Source organism: Triticum dicoccoides, chromosome 2A (assembly GCF_002162155.2).
Source record: "Triticum dicoccoides isolate Atlit2015 ecotype Zavitan chromosome 2A, WEW_v2.0, whole genome shotgun sequence".
NCBI classification, from domain to species: Eukaryota; Viridiplantae; Streptophyta; class Magnoliopsida; order Poales; family Poaceae; genus Triticum; species Triticum dicoccoides.
The window spans coordinates 643,838,586-643,860,217 of NC_041382.1; the positions used below are offsets into that span (position 1 = coordinate 643,838,586).

Here is a 21,632-nt window from a genome sequence, read left to right on the forward strand (position 1 = left end):
ATACGGGCCAACAACTGTATTGGGCTGCCGTCAGACCAAACACACTGAACCCATCCGTGGTGATGGCGACTCGAGGATGCCTTGGATCTGCCGCTTTGTCGTCATGTAATGCATAGAAGCGCTTCCATGCTTCATCGTCCGATGTGTGCACCATAATCAGCTTCCCATCTGCATCTAGTTGGGTTCTTTTGCCCGTTTGGTGCCATGTCATCTGTCTGGCCATCTCTTCGAGCATGAAAATACATTGAAGTCTTGGTACGATTGGCATATACCGAAGAACATTAATGGAGATTTTGGTCTGCGTCTTCTCACCCATACCGTTGTCTACCACAACATACCTGGATGACTTGCAAATGGGACAATAGTTCAATCCGCATTTTGAAGCCTAAATAAGGCACATCCTTTCTCACAGGCATGTATCTTCTCATAGGGCATCTTAAGAGCACGGAGGATTTGTCTGACTGGTACAGGTTTGCGGGTAGTACATGGCCTTTGGGTAGAAAACGTCCAAATACTGTCATCATTGTGTCGTAGCATTCTCTGCCCAAGATGAATTGAGCCTTCAGAGCCATTATTTGTGAGATGGCATCCAGCTGACAAAGCTCGGTGTGCTCGTGGGGAGGACATTTTCAAGACTCCAACATTTCATTGAAGGCCTTTGCAGATTCCTCCATCTCATCATCCGAGTCCCGAGCATCATCAAAGTCTTGCACCATGTCTTCCATCCCGTTACCATGCTCCTCGGTGCGACGATGAACCACCTCAGCTCTGGCACGTTGGGAAGACTCGCCATGAAATGTCCACACCATATAACCTGTCGTAAAGCCCCTCTTCTGCAAGTGTTTGCCCATTTTATCCTCTGTCCTCTTGTGCCAATTGTCGCACCCGGTACAGGGGCACCAGGTTGTCCTCTGGCCATTTGCAAATGCAGCTCTCAGAAACCCCTTGGTTTTTTTAACCATTCAATTGTCATGTCTTTCTGACTAGTGTGACCGGTGTACATCCACGCACGATCACTCATCTTGCCTAGCTACTGGACACATAAGAAATATATATATATATATATATATATATATATATATATATATATATATATATCAGCATGTCAATATTCATCAATTAATTGAGTTTGTCAGTTTTATTATGTCCATGCTCTGCTCCGGATCCGACGCAAAAATTTGGCAGCACCTCCTCGTTGTTCTCCTGATACACGTCTCGACAATAAGCAGAGAGGATGTGTACCCGGAGAACAATAGGAGGCACTGACGAAATTCTGCATCGGATCCAGAGCAGAGCATATGGGAAAACAACCCAATCTACAAATACTCGGGTTGTCCATGGATAACGTTGAACAATTTGAAAGAATCACGGTTATAAATATGCAAATGCATGCATATTTATAGATCTAACCCTTTCGGACGGGAGACACATAGTGGTCACGCATACTGATGATTGAAGACACCTATAGCTAGCAAGTTTCATTGGCACGAAGACCGTAACAGAGCAAATGAAGGGGGGGGAGGAGGAGATGTCATTTGTGCTCATCCACGAACGCATGGGCGGAGCTCATCGAACACTAGACCCTCGCAGCGACGAAAAAACTGCACATTTAAATCGAAAGATGAGTAACATAGCAATATTGTTTTTTCTATCAACCTAACTAAATATTACAACAGGACGAGCGGGTTAGGGGGTTCCTCGGCGTCGGTGGAACCCTAAATAGCAAGTATCATCGTTGCGAGATACATGTGGCGGTCGGCGTTGAACACTAGATCCACGTCCCACAAGTGACGCCGACGCCCGGCGTCCCACAGTAATAGTTCTAGGGGCCGATGATGGTCGAACACCTCGGCGAATTTGTCTGGCAGCCTCTGCGATGAGGAATAAAGTTTGAATATGATTATTTTTCGGCACGCAAATTTTGCTGAAAAATAGGGGGGCATGTGTTGACACCAGATTTTGGCATGGTCAAAAACACAATTAAGATGGCCTCGACTGAAAAAGTGCTCAAAGCGAGAAAGTTCTGTATTGTCGAAAGGAGAAACTTTGATATTTGGGCCATAGCCATCCGATCTCATCTCTAAGGCCAAATTTGTGTTTGAAGTACTCAGATTTTGTATTCAGAACACTATTTGGCTGATTCGCCCCAAGACCTCCTCGTATGGAAAAATGATCTACACGATTTGTCTTCGTCTTGTCGAAACGATTGATTTTGATATAAAAATTGTTCAAATCTAAGTTCGTATGCAAAAGTTAGAGCCATCGGAATGCAGCTCTGTCAGGAGGCAAAAAATGGCGCGCCCGACCAAACACCCTGTGTGATGGGTAGCGCGAATAATAGCCTGTTTTGCGCGAGCGATTTGACCTTCAAGATGACCCCTGATCGAAAAACGTTAAACATGAAAGTTGTTCGTCTCGTCGAAACGGTCAAGATTTCTTTTGGACTCGTTTCCATCAGAGATTGTTTATAATCACAAAAAAGACCCACAAGGTGCAGCCAGTTTAAACCGAACAGTTTTGGAAAGTTCGGACAAAACCAATCCGAATTTGACTAGGGTTTTGGACGTGAATCCAAGCCTTTTCCTTGCACGGGAAGTCCAGCCGCCTCTTATAAACCTAAGAGGTGATGGCCGATTGAACAACACACAATCGATCAAATAATCTACCACTTTTTATCTTTTGTCTTTTCTCCTTAACCCTAGTTCTTCTTCTTCCTCGTTCTTCGTCTTTTCTTCTTGTTGCAGGGCGGCAAACCTCGAGGCCCTAGGGGCGGCCAGGCCGACCTAGGGCAGCCCATAGCCGCCGCGCGCCCAGACGGGGTCCCTCCCGGGCGTGTAGGGGTTTCGGGTCCCCAAAAGCACCTGCCGGATTGTCTTGTGTACCGCGCTTCCGGATGGGTCTCCTTCGACGTGAGCTACGGTGCATCACCCCCGGTGTTGAGGGTACACGGTGACGTGTTCGTGTGCGAACATGATCATAAACTCAAAGTTCATCAGATCCCAACAAACACATCGCAAAAAGAGTTACATCATATGGATCTCCAAGAGACCATTGTATTGAGAATTCAGCGAGAGAGAGAAAGCCATCTAGCTACTAACTACAGACCCGTAGGTCTACAAAGAACTACTCACGAATCATCGGAGAGGCACCAAGGTGGTGAACCCCATCTGAGATGGTGTCTAGATGGATCTGGTGGTTCTGGACTCTGCGTCGGCTGGATGAATATTTCGTCGACTCCTCTAGGGTTTCTGGAATATTGGGGTAGTTATAGAGCAAAGAGGCGGTCCGGGGGCACCCGAGGTGGGCACAACCCACCAGGGCGCACCCTGGTGGGTTTTCCTCTCCTTGGGACTTCCCCAGGTGCAACCAGGGCCCAACATCTTCCTTCCGGTCCATAAAAAATCTCCATAAAGTTTCGTGGCATTTGGACTCCGTCTGATAAGGATTTTCTATGATGTAAAAAACAGGGAAAAACAGCAACTGGCACTTGGCACTATGTCAATACGTTAGAGTCCCGAACACTTTTCATGCTAGATATGCCAAAGGCGGTTCCCAAACAGAAAATAAAGTTTATTCCTTTTTCCACCATACTTTCACTTTCCATGGCTAGTCGTATCCACGGTTGCCCTCCATACCAACACCTTCCAAGGAATTTATTATTTGATAACATAAAGTAAATTCAATTTTTTTGCATTTTGGGACTAGGCATCTCTAAGACATTTGCCTTACTCTCGTGCAATGATAAGTGAATAAACACTCATTGTGAGAATAACACATCTAGCATGGAAAATATTAGCCACCCGTTACCGTTCCGTGAGCGAAACAAACACACAAAAGAGAAGTTTATTTTGAAAATTAGAGATGGCACATGCAATTTGCTTAGAACGGCAAAAGAATACCGCATATAGGTACATATAGTGGACTCATGTGGCAAAACTGGTTTAAAGGATTTTGGATGCACAAGTAGAGATCATACTTGGTGCAAAATGAAGGCTAGCAAAAGATTGGGAAGCGACCAACCAAGAAAGGAATAATCTCATAAGCAAGCATTAATCATAATTAACACTAAATAATGCACCACAAGTAGGATATAATTTTCATTGCATGATTATTGACTTTCGTGCATGCATAGGGAATCACAAACCTTAACACTAATATTCTTACTAAAGCACAATTACTCATCAACATAACTCACATATCACATCATCATATCTCAAAACTATTAATAAGAATCAAGTTTATTTTGTCCAATGATCTTCATGACATTTTTTCCTTTTCTTTATCCTTCTTGTCTATCTATCACTTTGGGACTAAGTTTCATGTGTTGCTTTTCATAAGCTCAAACAAATATAAGTGAAGATCATGAGCATAACAAATTTTATTTCTCTCAAAATAATTTAAGTGAAGCAAGAGATAATTTCTTAAAAGTTTTACTAACTCTCAAATAAATCTAAGTGAAGCAAGAGAGCATTTCTTCAAAAAATACTAAGCACACTGTGCTCAAAAAGATATAAGTGAAGCACTACAGCAAGTCCATTGCTCATAAAAAATTTAAGTAAAGCATAGAGAGCAATTCTAACAAGTCATGGCATAATTTTGGCTCTATCAAATAGGTGTGTCCAGCAAGGATTGATGACTTAAAACACAAAATAAAACAAGCAAAGAGTCATATCATACAAGACGCTCGAAGCAAAACACATATCATGTGACAAATAAAAATATAGCCTCGAGTAAAATACCGATGGTCGTTAGAAGAAATAGGGGATGCCACTCGGGGGCATCCCTAAGCTTAGTTGGTTGCTCATTCTTGGATAATAGCTTGGGATGTCAGGGCATTCCCAAGCTTAGGCTCTTCTATCATTCTTTCATCCATCGTAAGATAACCCAAAACTTGAAAACTTCAATCACACAAAACTCAACAATACCTTCATGAGATCCTTTAGTGTAAGAAAGTAAACCGCTACTATAACTACTGTATCAAACCAATTCATATTTTGTTTTTGTATTATATCTACCATATTCCAACTTTTCTATGGCAAAAAATCATCACAGGAAACCATAGAGCCATCAAAATAGGCACACAACACAAAGAAAACAGAATCTGTCAAAACAGAACAGTCTGTATCAATCTGACTTAAACGAAAACTTCTGGAACTCCAAATATTCTGAAAAAATAGGACGACTTGAGAAATTTTTATATTAATCTTCTGCAAAAAGAATCAGGCCAAAAGCTCTTTCTGATAAAAGTATAAGAATTAATTTCTTGAGCACAAAGTTTCTGTCTTTTTAGCAAGATCAAACAACTATCACCCAAGAAGATCCTATCGGTTCTACTTGACACAAACACTAATTAAAACACAAAAAACACAATCATAACAGTAGCATAATTGTGTTAACACTCCAAAATAGAAAGCAAAAAACAAAAATAATTTTTATTCATTGGGTTGCCTCCCGACAAGCGCTATCGTTTTATGCCCCTAGCTAGGCATAAGATTTCAATGATGCTCACATAAAAGAAAAAAAAATTGAAGCACAAAGAGAGAATCATGATACATGTGATACACACATTTAAGTGTAACATAATTCCTATGCATAGGAATTTTATAATCAAACAATTTATCAAGACAAGAAACATCTAACATATGCAAAGAAAAGGAATAAAACATTAACGATCTCAACATAATGAGAGGTAATTTAGTAACATGAAAAATTCTACAATCATATTTTCCTCTCTCATAATAATTACATGTAGAATCATAATCAAATTCAACAATATATTATCACATAAAATATTCTCTTCATGATCCACATTTATAAAAGTCTTATAATCTTCCAAGATAGTGGGGTTAACATCAACTAAAGTCATGACCTCTTCGAACCCACTTTTGTCAAAATTTTCATAAGATTGAACACTCTCCAAATATGTGGAATTATTTATACCTAAAGTTGACACTCATCCAAACACACTTTCAATATTACCGCAAACATATTCATCACGAGGCTTAAATAAATTTTCAAGATCTTAAGAAACATTATCACCCCAATCATGATCATTGCAATAAGTAGTGGACATAGCAAAATTAGCATCCCCAAGCTTGGGTTTTTGCATATTATTAGCACAATTTACATTAATAGAATTTATAGTAAAATCATTGCAATCATGCTTTTCATTCAAGGAGCTATCATGAATAACTTCATAAATTTCTTCATCACAATTTTCAGATTCACGAATCTCAAGCAAAACTTCATAAGAATAATCTAGTGCACTTAATTCACTAGTAATTGGTTCATCATAATTGGATATTTTGAAAAGATTACCAAGTGGATGAGGATCTATAACAATAGATTTTTAGCAAGCAAAGATGCAAGCAAATAGAAGGCACATGGCAACACAAGCAAACATGAGATCTGACGAGAAAACGGCGAACAGAAAAGAGGGCGAATAAAACGGCAAATTTTTATGAAGTGGGGAGAGGAAAATGAGAGGCAAATGGAAAATAATGTAAATTGCGAGGAGATAAGATTTATGATTAGGAACCTAGTATATGTTGAAGATCCTCACCGGTAACGGCGCCAGAAATTCCTTTTGATCGCTCTTTGACTATAACATCGGTATTTCCCCAAAGAGGAGGGGATGATGCAGCACAGCGACTGTAGGTATTTCCCTCAGTGAAGAAACCAAGGTTATCGAACCAGTAGGAGAACCAAGCAACACAACGTAAACAACACCTGCACACAAATAACAACACCTTGCAACCCGGCGTGTTAAAGGGGTTGTCAATCCCTTTCGGGTAACGATGCCAGAAAATTGTAGTAGATGTAAATAATAGATTGCAAATAAATAAAGTGCAAAAAAGTACTTTCATATTTTTGGTTTAATAGATCTGAATAAAATTGCGACGGAAAAGTAGATCGCGAGCAAATGTATGAGAAATAAGACCCGGGGGCCGTAGGTTTCACTAGTGGCTTCTCTCAAGAAATATAGCAAACGATGGGTAAACAAATTACTGTTGGGCAATTGATAGAACCTCAAATAATTATGATGATGTCCAGGCAATGATCATTACATAGGCATCACGTCCAAGATTAGTAGACCGACTCCTGCCTGCATCTACTACTATTACTCCACACATCGACTGCTATCCAGCATGCATCTAGTGTATTAAGTTCATGGAAAAACGGAGTAATGCAATAAGAATGATGACATGATGTAGACAAGATCCATTTATCTATTGCGTTAGATATAGATTCCATCTTTTTATCCTTAGTAGCTACGATACATACGTGTCGGTTCCCTTTCTGTAACCGGGATCAAGCACCATAAGATTGGACCCACTACCAGGCACCTCTTCCCATTGCAAGATAACTAGATCAAGTTGGCCAAACAAAACCCAAATATTGGAGAATAAATACGAGGCTATAAGAGATCATGCATATAACAGATCAAAGAAACTCAAATAACTTTCATGGATATAAAAAGATATGACTGATCTGTTGACACCAGATTTTGGCATGGTCAAAAACACAATTAAGATGGCCTCAAATAAAAAAGTTCTCAAAGAGAGAAATTCCATATCGTCAATAGGAGAAACTTTAATATTTGAGCCATAGCCATCCGATCTCATCTCTAAGGCCAAAGTTGTGTTTGAAGTCCTTTGGCTGATTGCGCCCCCAAGACAGCCTCATATGGAAAAATGATCTACACGGTTTGTCTTCGTCTCGTCGAAACAATCGATTTTGATATAAAAATCATTATAATCCAAGTTCGTATGCAAAAGTTAGAGCCATCGGAATGCACCTTTGTCAGGAGGCAAAAAATGGCACGCCCGACCAAACACCGTGTCTGATGGGTAGCGTGAATAATAGCCTGTTTTTCACGAGCGATTTGACCATCAAGATGACCTCTGATCGAAAAATGTTCAACATGAAAGTTGTTCGTCTCGTCGAAAAGGTCAAGATTGCTTTTGGACTCATTTCCATACGGGATCGTTTACCATCACAAAAAAGACCCATAAGGTGCAGCCCGTTTAAACCGAAAAGCTTTGAAAAGTTCGGACAAAACCAATCCGAATTTGACTAGGGTTTTGGACGTGAATCCAAGCCTTTTCCTGGCATGGGAAGTCCAGCCGCTTCCTATGTACCTAAGGGGTGATGGCCGATTGAACAACACACAATCGATCAAATCATCTACCACTTTTTATCTTTTATCTTTTGTCCTTAACCCTTGTTCTTCTTCTTCCTCATTCTTCATCTATTCTTCTTGTTGCAGGGCGGCAAATCTCGAGGCCCTAGGGGCGGTCAGGCCGACCTAGGGCAGCCCATAGTCGCCGCGCCCCCAGACGGGGTCCCTCTCGGGCGTGTGGGGTTTCGGGTCCTCAAAAGCACCCGTCGGATTGTCTTGCGTACCGCGCTTCCAGACGGGTCTCCTTCGACGTGGGCTACGGTGCATCACCCCCGGCGTTGTGGGTACACGGTGATGTGTTCGTGTGCGAACACACTTTTTGGCGACTCCGCTGGGGACGATGCTTTGAACGGTCTCCAGCCCGTTCTTGCTACGAAGAGATCGTCATCTAGGGTTTGCAATCTACAAAGGTAATATGAATACCCAGTTCACTTATGTAGATGCAAATAATGCATATGTTATTGCTAGATTGTCTAATGTGCATATTGTATCGGCTAGCCCTAGTTTTATCAATCATGCATCTAATTATGTGCTACAGCCGATTCAGAATAATCTTCATGCTTCAACTTCATATAATTTTAGCAACATGCAACATATGTATACCAACTCCCATGCACCGGCAACCCCACAAATCTATATGCCGATGAGTTCGGTTAATCAAATTGAAACACCCCATGTAGGAACTTTCAATGGCATGCAACATAGTGTTTCATCTTTTTATTCATCGACAACTAATTTGCAACATGTTAATCAAAACATGCCGGTGGATAAGGGAATTTGCCATGGTACTACTAGTTATTCGGCCAATTACCCTCAAACATCGTATGCTACACCTCATGCTACTAATTTTTCGGCACCATACACAATTATAGATGTTCATAATTTGGCTCCACACCTTCATGCTCATGGCCGAATAAGTGAGAATTATACCAGAGCGCATGTGTGTTTACCTAGTAACGTAGCATATGATGTTGCGCCTGCACAATTACAGAATTTTGGCAACACACCATTACCGAAAGCGTCTCAAAGTATTGGGGGGCAATCTAATGAAGATTGGGCTGAAATTGGTCAAAAAAGCTTAAAGATAGCCTAGCTGCAATGTTTGCTGAATTTAGACAAGAACAAGCAACCTTGCAAATAAAAGAAAGAATGAGTGGTGATTCGGATAACAAAGTTAATTCGGTTATTAAAAAAGCCGAATCAAATAGTATGTGTACCAAATTTATTGAAGAAAAAGAGGACGCCAAGGCATTGGAGAGTCATTTAAAAGTGGAGCAAAGTATTATATTCAAGTAACACAACCATCATGCTCTCCCAGCGTGTATGAATAGGTATGTCTAGCAAGTGATTTGCCTATTTTCAGATTTGGTCACAGCTTTATTGTTGATGCATCTATTACGAAAAATCTCGTAAGTAATTTTGAAAGACCAATGATGAAGGGTAATTTACTTGTTAGCAACAAAATTGTTACAAAGTATATCGGTCAACCTATTGTGCCATTCATAAAGACTGATATTGACTTATTATTGCAGCCAAAGGCTTGCCCCATTGCTTTACTTAAAACTTATCTCTAAGCGGGTAGCTTTGCTTGTTTCATACTTGGCGTGCACTTGGTCTTAATTGAGACACGTGTGTTCTAACTATTTTCGTTTCAGAAATGTAAAGCCAATGTTAAATTCTTTTGAGAATCCTATGCTAATATAATATCTTATCCAAAGACATAGAAGATAGAGTGGAAAACACAATGCATAGCCGAATGGGGAGATTCCAAATCTGTACCATTCATTTGCTTACCTCCAAAGCCATTTGTACACCAAGATCGGCTTCAAAACAAGAAGTATACCTTCAACTCAAGCATGTGTGATCAAATATTTGAGCTTTTGCTGAAAAATAATTACATAAGAATTCTTGATCACCATGTCAAGCCATCCATCCAGGGACGAATGTGTTGTAACTTGCATGATTCGTCGACGCATAATTTTGAGGATTGCAACATGTTTCGTCAAATAGTTAAATCGGCCATTGATAAAGGACGATTGAAATTTATTGAAACACCAAGAGATGACCAGTCTATTCCGATTGGTCCTAATGGCAAAATTTTTTTGCACCGGTTGCTTCAAGCCGATCCATTTAAAGAGAAGGTAAAAGTTGCAGGTGATGAAATCAAGCTTTCAAGAGTAAAGAAGTTGTTCAAGAGCATAGTGAAAATATTCTTGAATGCATGAGTTCTATTGAACTTACAGTGAAGACGCCAAAGACTGGGGAGCAGCAAGCAAATCCTATGATCAATGAAAGCAAACAAGAAGAAAAACAAAGACCGAAATAAGCGCAATTAAGGGTAAGAGATCAAAAATAAACTTCGCTACATTATTAGATAAATATCAAAAGAAGAGTGAAGAGAAGAATGCTTATCAGCCAAATCATGCAAAGAAACCAAGATCACCCCAAGGCGCAAATATGAGGATCGGTATTGGCAAACTGAGAATTTTAATGCAACATATCCATATCCTTATTTTGGGCCGCCAAAATGCCAATGCCGTGGATGCCTCCCTATGCTCATATAGATCCATATTCATCATGGGACAAGTATGATACAAGGGCACATTCTCCATCTTATTTTGGACCATCTCACCAATACTATGCAGCTCCAAGAAGATCAACATTTGAACAATCACGCGTCAAAGACCGTTTCAATCATAAGGAATCGGTCCAGAGCTCAAGGGAGAAGAAAGAGGTGGTAAAGCAAGTTTACCGCGTGAAAAGAGATGGTCGTAAGTGTGCTACTTCAGATTTGATCTCAAATAACAAAGAGCCAATTAAAGTGTTGACATTGGCTACAAAAGGCAAGGAAGTGAAGCAATCAATTGATAAAAGTCAGAGTGTCAAATCTGAAGAAAAGAAGTTGAGGGTGCACAAGGCCCAAAAAGAGTTACCATTGGTTGAAACAAAATTACAGTTGAGGTGCTCACTCGGCTTATCGTATTGGCCAAAGGAGTTACAAAAGGTTAGTGCACAAGAACTTGAAAAAAGGAACATGGCATGGGATCCCAAAGGAAGTACTGAAAATAATAATTATGTGCAAGCTTCCATTACAAGAAGTGCGGGGAACGTGAAGAAGGAAAAGAGTGAAAACTATGAAGGACCAAGCCGAAGGTTTCAACATCTTCAGCCTACACATTACCCATATTCTTCAACTATGCCATTAACGCCTATGCCATGGAATTCGTCATCAGGTGTGATTGGTAACCCTCAATGGGCTTATTTTAATCCATGGATGCAATATAATTTCTTACATCATGAAAGGATATTGCCAAATCACTATACATTTGATTAGCTATAAGTTTGTTGCTGATCCAAAGGGTCAAAATACTTGATTTGTCATTTCATTTGTTTATTTCGGCTATATGTGCTTTGAATGAAGTTTACATGGTAATGGCCAATATTTATCTATCGTCCTAAGATTATGTCAATGCATGGCCGGTGTAGTATTCTAACTCGTCCTTAGTTCAATTGGAGAGCGAGATAAGGTACGTGCTCATGGAAATTTATATGAATGCCTATATTATGATTGAATGGAGTTGAGACATCATGACAGATGTCATTGAATATATGCTGCATAGGCCAATTCATAGTTGCAGAATTGGCTAGTGGGCTTATACTTTGTTTGGATATGATTTGGCTTATGCATCTTTGAGATCTATAAGAGGCCAAATCGTAACTGATTTTATTACTGAACATCGGATTAATGACATGCATAATGTTGATATTATCCTAGTCTTTCTAGTACTATGGAGAATATGTTTCGATGGTTCAATTCATAGCAATGGCCAAAGTGTTGGTGTTGTTTATATATTTCTTTATGGTACTATTTTTTAAGCCTCGTGCCGCTTAGAATATTTGTATGCACGATTAATCAAAGCCGAATATGCATTGTTGTTCGGATTGAATATTTTATTTGCTATAGGTGCTAACATATTAAGGCTTTCAGTGATTCGTTATGAGTAGTGCAACAAATATCCAGGGTTTATCAATATTTTGACGAATCACTTATAGTTTATCTTGGGGTATGTCTAGATGCAAAATTTACCTTGGGTTGCTTTAATATTCTTCATATTTCTAGACATGACAATTGGAGAGAGTTGGCATAGCAAGCATCCCGCTACCATGTCCGTCATGGTGTATTGCACATCTATCAATAGCCGATGCTTATTTTTGCCAACATAGGTAAGGCCGAATTGGAGCTCACCACCTCAGCCACTAATGAAACTTTTATGCAGGCAAAGCAAGAATTGGAGGAAGTTCATTCTTGATTATCTGCAAAATCCTAGCGAAGGGTGGATAATATGGTTCGGAGGATGGCTTTGAGATACATATCTATGGAATCTTATCATGGATTGTTATATAAGTTGAGAAATTTTCACCCAGGTTGCATCAAGAGGTTCAAACAAGCAACGACCGATATATGAATATCGTCCTAAGCAAAGACATGGCCGATAAATAACTATCGCCCTTAGCATAAACATGGCCGATACATAATTATCGCCTTGAGAAATATAAATGGCCGATGGAGTGTTGACATCATCCTTAGAACAAATACACTGCAAATTATTTTTCGGCACGCAAGTTTTGCCGAAAAACAGGGGTCATGTGTTGAAACCAAATTTTGGCATGGTCAAAAAACACAATTAAGATGGCCTCAAATGAAAAAGTGCTCAAAGTGAGAAAGTTCTGTATCGCCAAAAGGATAAACTTTGATATTTGGGCCATAGCCATTTGATCTCATCTCTAAGGCCAAAGTTGTGTTTGAAGTATTCAGATTTTGTATTCAGAACACTATTTGGCTAATTACGCTCCCACGATGGCCTCGTATGGAAAAATGATCTACATGGTTTGTCTTCATCTCGTCGAAACGATCGATTTTGATATAAAAATAGTTTTAATCCGGGTTTGTATGCAAAAGTTAGAGCCATCGGAATACAGCTAGGTCAGGAGGCAAAAAAATGGCGCACCCGACCAGACACCCTGTCTGATGGGTAGCGCGAATAATAGCCTGTTTTGCGCGAGCGATTTGACCTTCAAAATGACCTCTGATCGAAACACGTTCAACATAAAAGTTGTTCATCTCATCGAAACGGTCAAGATTGCTTTTGGACTCGTTTCCATCCGAGACCGTTTACTATCACAAAAAAGACCCGAAAGGTGCAGCCAGTTTAAACCGAACAGTTTTGGAAAGTTCGGACAAAACCAATCCGAATTTGACTAGGGTTTTTGACGTAAATCCAAGCCTTTTTCTTGCACGGGAAGTCCAATCGCCTCTTATATACCTAAGGGGTGACGGCCGATTGAATAACACACAATCGATCAAATCATCTACCACTTTTTATCTTTTATCTTTTCTCCTTAACCCTAGTTCTTCTTCTTCCTCATTCTTCGTCTGTTCTTCTTGTTGTAGGACGGCGAACCTCGAGGCCCTAGGGACGTCAGGCCGACCTAGGGCAGCCCATAGCCGCAACGCGCCTAGACGGGGTCCTTCCCGGGCGTGTGGGGTTTCGGGTCCTCAAAAGCACCCGCCGGATTGTCTTGCGTACCGCGCTTCCGGACAGGTCTCCTTCGATGCGAGCTGCGGTGCATCACCCCCGGCGTCGAGGGTACACGGTGACGTGTTCGTGTGCGAACATGATCATAAACTCAAAGTTCATCAGATCCCAATAAACACACCGTAAAAAGAGTTACATCATATGGATTTCCAAGAGACCATTGTGTGGATTCTCTAACAAAAGTCCGCTTGTTGGGGGTCTAACCCTAATCTAATTCTTGCTCTCTCTCTCTCTCTCTCTGGCTCAAACCAAGGAAGAAGAAAGAAAGAAGTAGGGGAGGACACGGTGGACACATATGGATTCTTGGCGCGGAACGCCTGCTGCTCGTACAGCATATTTTCTTGAGCTCAAACTTTTGCGTCGCACCACACCCCACGTAACAAACACAAGAGCATCCAGTTGTGTAGCCAACGACAACGCAGACCCTACGTTTTCGCTGGGCACACATGCACGACCAGCATGCCCGGCCACGCGCGTACCGCGGCCGCTCCCCATGCAACCCTAACCACCTACTACCATTGTTCCAAAATAAATTACTTAACTTTATACTCCCTCCATCTAGAAATACTTTCGAAGGAATGAATGTACTAACTTTCACGTACCACCACGTCACGTACATGCGCACACACACGCTACACCACTAGTAGAAAAAGGACCTAATGTGAGACACATTAGTCCTGGTTCGATTTTGGCCCGGTACTAATGGTACCATTAGTGCCGGCTCGAACGGCTATGCATTAATGCTGGTTCGTTTTGAATCTTTAGTACCGGTTCGTGCCACGAACCGGTACTAAAGGGGTGGTGGCAGGCTGGCGTCAGGCCGGGGCCCCGCGATCACCTTTAGTACCGGTTCGTGGCACAAACCGGTACTAGCCCTTTAGTACCGGTTCGTGTCACGAATCGGTACTAAAGAGGTTTGACCTATAGTACCAGTTCGTGGCACAAACCGGTACTAAAGGGCAATTTTCAAACTCTAACCACCCCCTTGTATCGCCATTTCAGTGTTGAAAAATATAAAAGAAAATGATAAAAAATTCAAAAAATAAAATTCTTCGAGATCTAGTTATATTACTACATCTGCTAGTTAAGAAAATTAAAAAAATTAAATTTGGACATGTTTTGCAAAAAGTGTATGAAAAATGTAAAATGGTTATAACTTTTGCATACGATGTCGGAAAAAAATGTATAATATATCAAAAAATTCAGCACGGAAAACCGCATACGATTTTGAACGCCTACGGCCTGTTTGCAATTTTTTAGAATCCTCAAATTCCAAAAGGAGAAAAAGATATGCTCAAATTTAAGTTTTTTTAATTTTGGTTAAATATGGTCAAACTATGGTCAAACTACTTATTCAAGAAGAATTAATGTTATTAAATACTTATTCAAGAATATTAGTGTTACTAAATAATTATTTCAATTTTTTGAATTTTGGTTAAATCTGGTCAAACTATGGTCAAACTGTGGTCAAACTATGATCAAACTTATTCAAGAAATATTAGTATTACTAAATAATTACTGTTTTTTAGAATAATAGTTTCAAACTCAAATGGTGAAATGTGTGACCTAATGCTCAAGCTAAACTGCTGAGGGTTATAGGATTTACAGCTTACATTTGTCAGGAAAACAACAAGTGCGGTCTTGGAAAGTAGGGGGAATAGAACTCCGAAGTTAAGCGTGCTCAGGCTGGGGGAGTGAGAGGATGGGTGACCGGTTCGTGGCACCAACCGGTACTAAAGGTCCCCCATACCACGGCGCGAGCTCACGCCACGTGGTGGGCCTTTAGTGGCGGTTCGTGCTGAACCGGTACTAAAGGGGGCCTTTAGTCTCCATTCTTTAGTGCCGGTTGCAGAACCGGCACTAAAGGCCCTTATGAACCGGTATTAAAGCTCCGTTTTCTACTAGTGTACACACATGGCCGTGACCCAGCCCCGAGGACCCGACCTGGCGCACTGACGCCGATCGCGCCGTCACGGACCCGACCTAGGGCAACGACGCCGGTCGCACCGTGCTCTATCATGACTTATTCCCAACACCGTTGATATTGGATTGACTGACATGTGGGCCCATCAACACGCTGGCCCACATGTGAACGATCCAAAGTCAGCTAACTTAGGGCATGCACAATGAAAGCACCGGTTTGGTGCTGCCTCATAGTCCACCTAGCCATAAAAATCTAAAACCACCCTAACACTAACGCCCACCCGTGTGGGTGTTTGTATCTCACCCATACCCGTGGATCCGCGTCCGTTTGTGGGTGCACGAATCTTGGCATGTTTGTGGTGCCACGTAGGACTGGGCTGGTGTGTGGGCATTCACCCGGTCGCCCACACGTCCGTTTCACCATACGGAGGGGCCGGTGTGTGGGCGTTTAGCAGTTCGCCCACACGCCAGTTTTCACTCATGCACAAGGGCTGGTGTGTGGGCATTTGCCATCTCGCCTACACGCCCGTCTCCTCTCCCCACACCCAAGCTGCCAGTTGCCATACATTTTGCAGTGTACATGACAACTGCCCTAGCGCGCTTGTAAACAGATGTCAACTCTCTCTTTTTTTTACCCGAACATGTCAGTTGCCATGTGTTTTGTAGGGTACACGGCAACTGCCATAGTATGCTTGTAAGCAGATGGCAACTCTCTCTTTTACCCGAACATGTTATTTTGCCATGTCTCTTTTGTAGCGCTACACGGCAACTGTCTAGTGTTAGTAGGTGGCAACTCCTAAGGTTTTCAAATCATGGCAACTGTAGTAAACCAGATCATACATGGCAACTCCTTAGTGTTAGTAGGTGGCAACTCCTAAGGTTTTCAAATCATGACAACTATAGTAAACCAGACCATACATGGCAACAGCTGCAGTTGTCCAAAATGGCATCTGACACTTGACCTGAGATGGCAACTGCAGTTGAGCAACCATGGCAACTGTAGTCGTCCGACATGGCAATTGTAGTTCAGCAACATGGCAACTGCAGTTAAACGGACATTGAAGAGGGTCCGGACCATGGCAACTGCGGGGACGTGTGGTGACTGTCACGCGGGGCGTGCGGGACCGTGAGGTAGGTGGATGAGAGAGGTCGTGTGGGCGTTATGCATTTTGCCCACACGTAGGCGTGTGAGAGGGACCGCAACAAAAAAAAAATGTGTGGACGCTAGTTGTTTTGCCCACACGTAGGCGTGTGGGCTGGTCCTCTTAGACACCATATAAAGCGTGTGGGCAGACCCCTTAATGCCCACACGTGTGGCAATTATCGTCGTCCTATGTTTTTGTAGTGCCCAACGCAAGATGTCATATCGTGGGGTCTAGGTAGCGTCAGAAATCTCTCATGCAGCATGCAGCAAGGCCGCCATCCTCTCCTATTCTTCCCTCTCTCTCTCTAAACTTTTCTCCCTTTTTCAACTGAAGCGGCCGTCTCCTCTGCACGCTGCGCCTGTCATTTGCAAGCTACATCTGCATCGCTACGGTGGCATCCGAACCTAGCTGGCCTGCAGGGCATCAGGTTTAGGGCGACGCCATGGCCATGCTCTTATGTCAGACAATATGCGCCTATCACAGTACGTACGGGAGAACACTATTTGGCGAATAGACAGTGGTGCAAAGAAGATTCACCATCTTATTCATCATGGGTAGTAGAAGGCTAGAATAGTATTTTTATTCTTCATTCATGGCGTACTTATTGCTATATACCGGTTGCTGAGGGAGCCACACAATTGGAGTTGGAGTATTATTTCTCCAGCAGTGCCTTGAAGGTCATTGGGGCCGTAAACTGAGGCGGTCCATAGTAAAATGCAGTGGCGGTCAGCCTACATGCCTGATCCGTCATGAACTCTGAATCCCAGAACCAGTACTCTTCCTGGGGAGAGCACGTACTCTCAGGGTGGTCCTTGAAGCTACACGACTCCTGGATGTTCACCATCCCTGCACCACGCACAACAGAACAACTAGTCAAGCAAACCACAGTAAATAAAAATAACATAAATACTCAAACGAACTGCTTCTCATTTTTCTAATAAATAAAAGGAGGATAAATCCTAGACTGCTTCTCATGAGTATCGTATGTCAGTGGATTTACGTACAATAAGCTGCCGGGTCGGCGAAGACGGTGGTGGTGAAGCTATGAAAGTCGCCGATGGAGTAGAAAAGGCCCTTCTTTTTTTTTCCGCAAGGCCAGCCATGAGGGGCTTGAGGGCGGCGTTGAACGCGGCGGCACGGTCGTTCATGCTCTGGTCGCAACCGTACCTGTAGTCGAAGATCTCGGGTGCACAGCCGATGAGCCCAACGTTGACGATGGCCACCTTCCTAGCGCCCATGTCGTAGAGGGACGTGACGGCCTCCCCGTATAGGGCAACGAGGCTCTGGATCTCGGACGAATTTGCGAGGTGTATGTTCCATCTTGGGTCGAGGTCCTGACCGCCAATGCCGAGAAGGAAGATGGACTTGGACAGGTACGCGCGCAGCTTGGTTTCACCCCCTAGCATTATCCCCATAAGGGCCCTCGTCGTCCTGAAGTCCTCCAGTTGCTGCGAAAGAGGGATGCTCCGCTCTCCGTTCTGCACGCATCTCTCGTTTCTTCTCTTATTTCTAATCTTGCAAAATAATTAAGTGCAATGTGTTGACGACTTACCGTGGAGTTCCGAATCCCAGCGCCCACGGAAGCGTAGTTGGCGCCCCACATGCTGATCCCACCGCGCAACGACATGAAGGGTAGAGGGCTTTGCGGGAATCCGATAGTGTATGCTGGGCACCATGAAATCAACCAAACAATCAATTAATCATGACCGGCGGTGAAGAGAGGGGAGAGAGTATGTGCATGATCATGATGTGTTGTGCACACACGTACCAATGGCATCGGCAAGGTTGGCCCTGTTGCTGAGCCTGCCGGTGCCAGAGTAGGGGTAGTTAGGGGGCTCCAAGTATCCGTTGTTGCCGTTGTCGAACGCCCCATCTCCGAACACCAACATAGCTGGCGGCGGCACCGGCCTTGGCATCTGTACCTCGTCATCTGCACCAGCAAGCGGGTACATGCATTCCGTCCGGAATTACTTGTCGCTCAAACAGATGTATTTAGATGTAATACATGCATGCAACCAACTATATGTGGATATTTACGGCATAGTGTCTTGCAGTCGGGGCAGAGGACGATGCACTGGGGGCAGCGTTGAGGCCAAGTTCCCGTGCACCCCGGCCGCTTACCGTCGGTATCCTTGCACGTGACGTTCCTGGGGGGCACGTCCAACTCGTAGCCGCGCGGGGAGCTCGGGGGCGGGCGTATGTCAGGGAGAGGTGGGGTCTCTGTTGACGGGTATAAATCTGAGGAGTCTGGGGGCGGGGATTGCTGCGCCGACGGCGACAACATTGCGAGCAGGCAGAGGAGGCCCACCCCGAGCACGCTAACACGCGCGGCCATTGCTGCACCCAACTGATCCAGGCAAACGCAGAGATTTCTGCTATGAATCGCTGCTAGTGATGGATGTGATGTTCGGGGCCTGCGCATCAAGCGTCTTATATATACTCCAGCTAGTTAACAGGATGGGTCAGTGGCCATGCATCAAGCGTTGACCCAGAGTGTCGGGGCAGCATTGTAAGTGCTTGACTTGTCTTATGAAGGACGAGGAGTACCATACAAGACTTAATCGGGTGGAGCAATCCTACATCCACGTAATGGTTTACGTAAGGTTGCGAACTGATCTAAAGTTGGACTATTTGATTGAATTAAAGGAAGTTTTCGTAGCAGCTGCGTACGAACGGTTTAGGATTTTTGTTGTAAAAAAAGTGAGGACCCAGTCCAAAAAGATTAGAACTGTATGCATCAACATACTCCTAGGTAGCTTGTGAGTGTGTCTCATAAGTATGTCGGCAGTTTTTTTCTTTCAAGGATGCTACCTAGGAGTCGTACTACCAGATTCATAGTTAAGTTGACAGTTATAATATGCTCCGGTCTCGATGCCGCAATATGCAATGCAACTGCAGCTGGAAAGTTGTATCCTCAAATCGTACACCCTAATTTAAGCAGCTCGGTCAGGCCGAATCGATCTCAATGTGCATTATATATTCATTCATCATAGGGACTAGTACAAGTACTAGTCGTGGTTGTCTCGCTTGGTTCGACGATGGTTGCTCAATATATAAAGCAGGAGAAACCCTTTTTCAATATTCATCATAGTACAAGTAGAAGTCGTTTAACCATGGTATGCACGCGCAGTGAGAAGAGGGGAAGATGAAATGAAAGAAGCAACGGACAGAAATCATTGTGACTTTCTACCTAGTTATAGAGGCCTTACGACATCTCCAAAGCGAACCCTTAAACCACCCGCAAAAGCCCGGACCGCGCTGTATCGGTCCACCGAGTAGTCCGGGCGTACTTTTCTTGGCGTATTGTTCCAGTGCAAGTTTAATATTTTTTATTACATGGTCAATAGTTTTCCAATACACATCTAAAAAATCAAATACAAGATTAAGATTTTTCTAATACATGCTCAACATTTTTCCTCTATACATTTTAATTTTTTTCGAATGCTTTATTAACATTTTTAAAATACAAGGTTAAATTTTTCTAATACATGGTCAATATTTTTTCCTTTGCACACTTAAAGAAATACAAATACTTGATTAACATTTTTTAAACATGGTCAACATTTTTCTAAACACATTTAACAATTTTCAACCTCTTGATTAAAAAAATTCAAATGCTTGATAAAAATTTCTAATGCATGGTCAACATTTTTTTTCTATACACATTTAACATTTTTCAAATACTTGTTCAACATTTTTTCTAATTCTTGATTAACATTTTTACATACATGTTCAATTTTTTCATCATTCTTTTAATACATGGTCGTATCGGTGCCGCTAGCGTGTGCCTCAATCTGCACTCAGAACGGGGGAAAAGGATGGCGGAGACTAGCTAAAGGAAGAGGAGAAGTGGAGATATCAACTTCGTATGACGCAGCATGGTCAGGTAGATATGCAGCCGGCAAAAGCGTTTGCTTGGTCAGGGGAGGAGAACTGCTGCGTAATACATGAAGTACACCATGATCTGCTGCCATCAAGAGAGACAACCAGATCCCAAAAAATAGTTTCAACTTGCAGATTTGTTGTTGACTAACCAATTTTCTCTAGCAGGTGGTGTCAATCATATTATTGTACTCCTTAATTTGATTTTTTTATAAAGGGTGAATTTTATTGGCTCAAATGGAGCATCGAGAAGATACAATATGAGCACACACCCGGCCTCTGCATAACTAGGATGCACACAGCCAACCCAACACACACACGCGCCCGCATAAACACGCCAACAACTAGCAAGGTCACAAGACCAAAAGCTATGCATAGGCATGAAAAAAACAAAAAGAAAAAGTAAAAAGCTCCAAAGAGATCAGATCAGCAATCTACAAACTACAACTGAGACCATGTCCGCACCAACCATTGACATCACATGGAGGCCGATGATCTTCAACAGCAACGCCTTCAGGAAGGAAGCGACACTCAAGCGCCGCTGTCACCGGATCCAACCATAAAGGCCAGAATCAAAGTTTTCACCCCGAATAATAGTCTGAACATATACGAGCAATGCCTCCAACAAGGTAACGACATAGAAAACATCGCCATTGCCAGGTATGACCACTCAGGTCTGACCTAGGCTTTCGCCCCGGAGCTTGAGACCAGGTGCTCACAACACCACCATCAAAGCCACGCATGTGTTGCCGCCACCACTTTTCCGCAATACCAGCAGCTACAATTTGACCGCCGCCACTCCACCAAACATCCCGGTGCGTCAAGTCGTTGTCCATAATTTGTATCACACCACAGAAAGTCATCCACCGGATCAAGAGATAAAACCTCCAAAAGTCTTTTCGA

The 21,632-nt window shown here is 42.7% G+C and overlaps 1 pseudogene; it reads right to left on the reverse strand.

Annotated features, from left to right (window-relative positions):
• Nucleotides 1–17,499: 17,499 nt before the first annotated feature.
• Nucleotides 17,500–19,182, reverse strand: LOC119359749 (annotated as a pseudogene).
• Nucleotides 19,183–21,632: the final 2,450 nt, after the last annotated feature.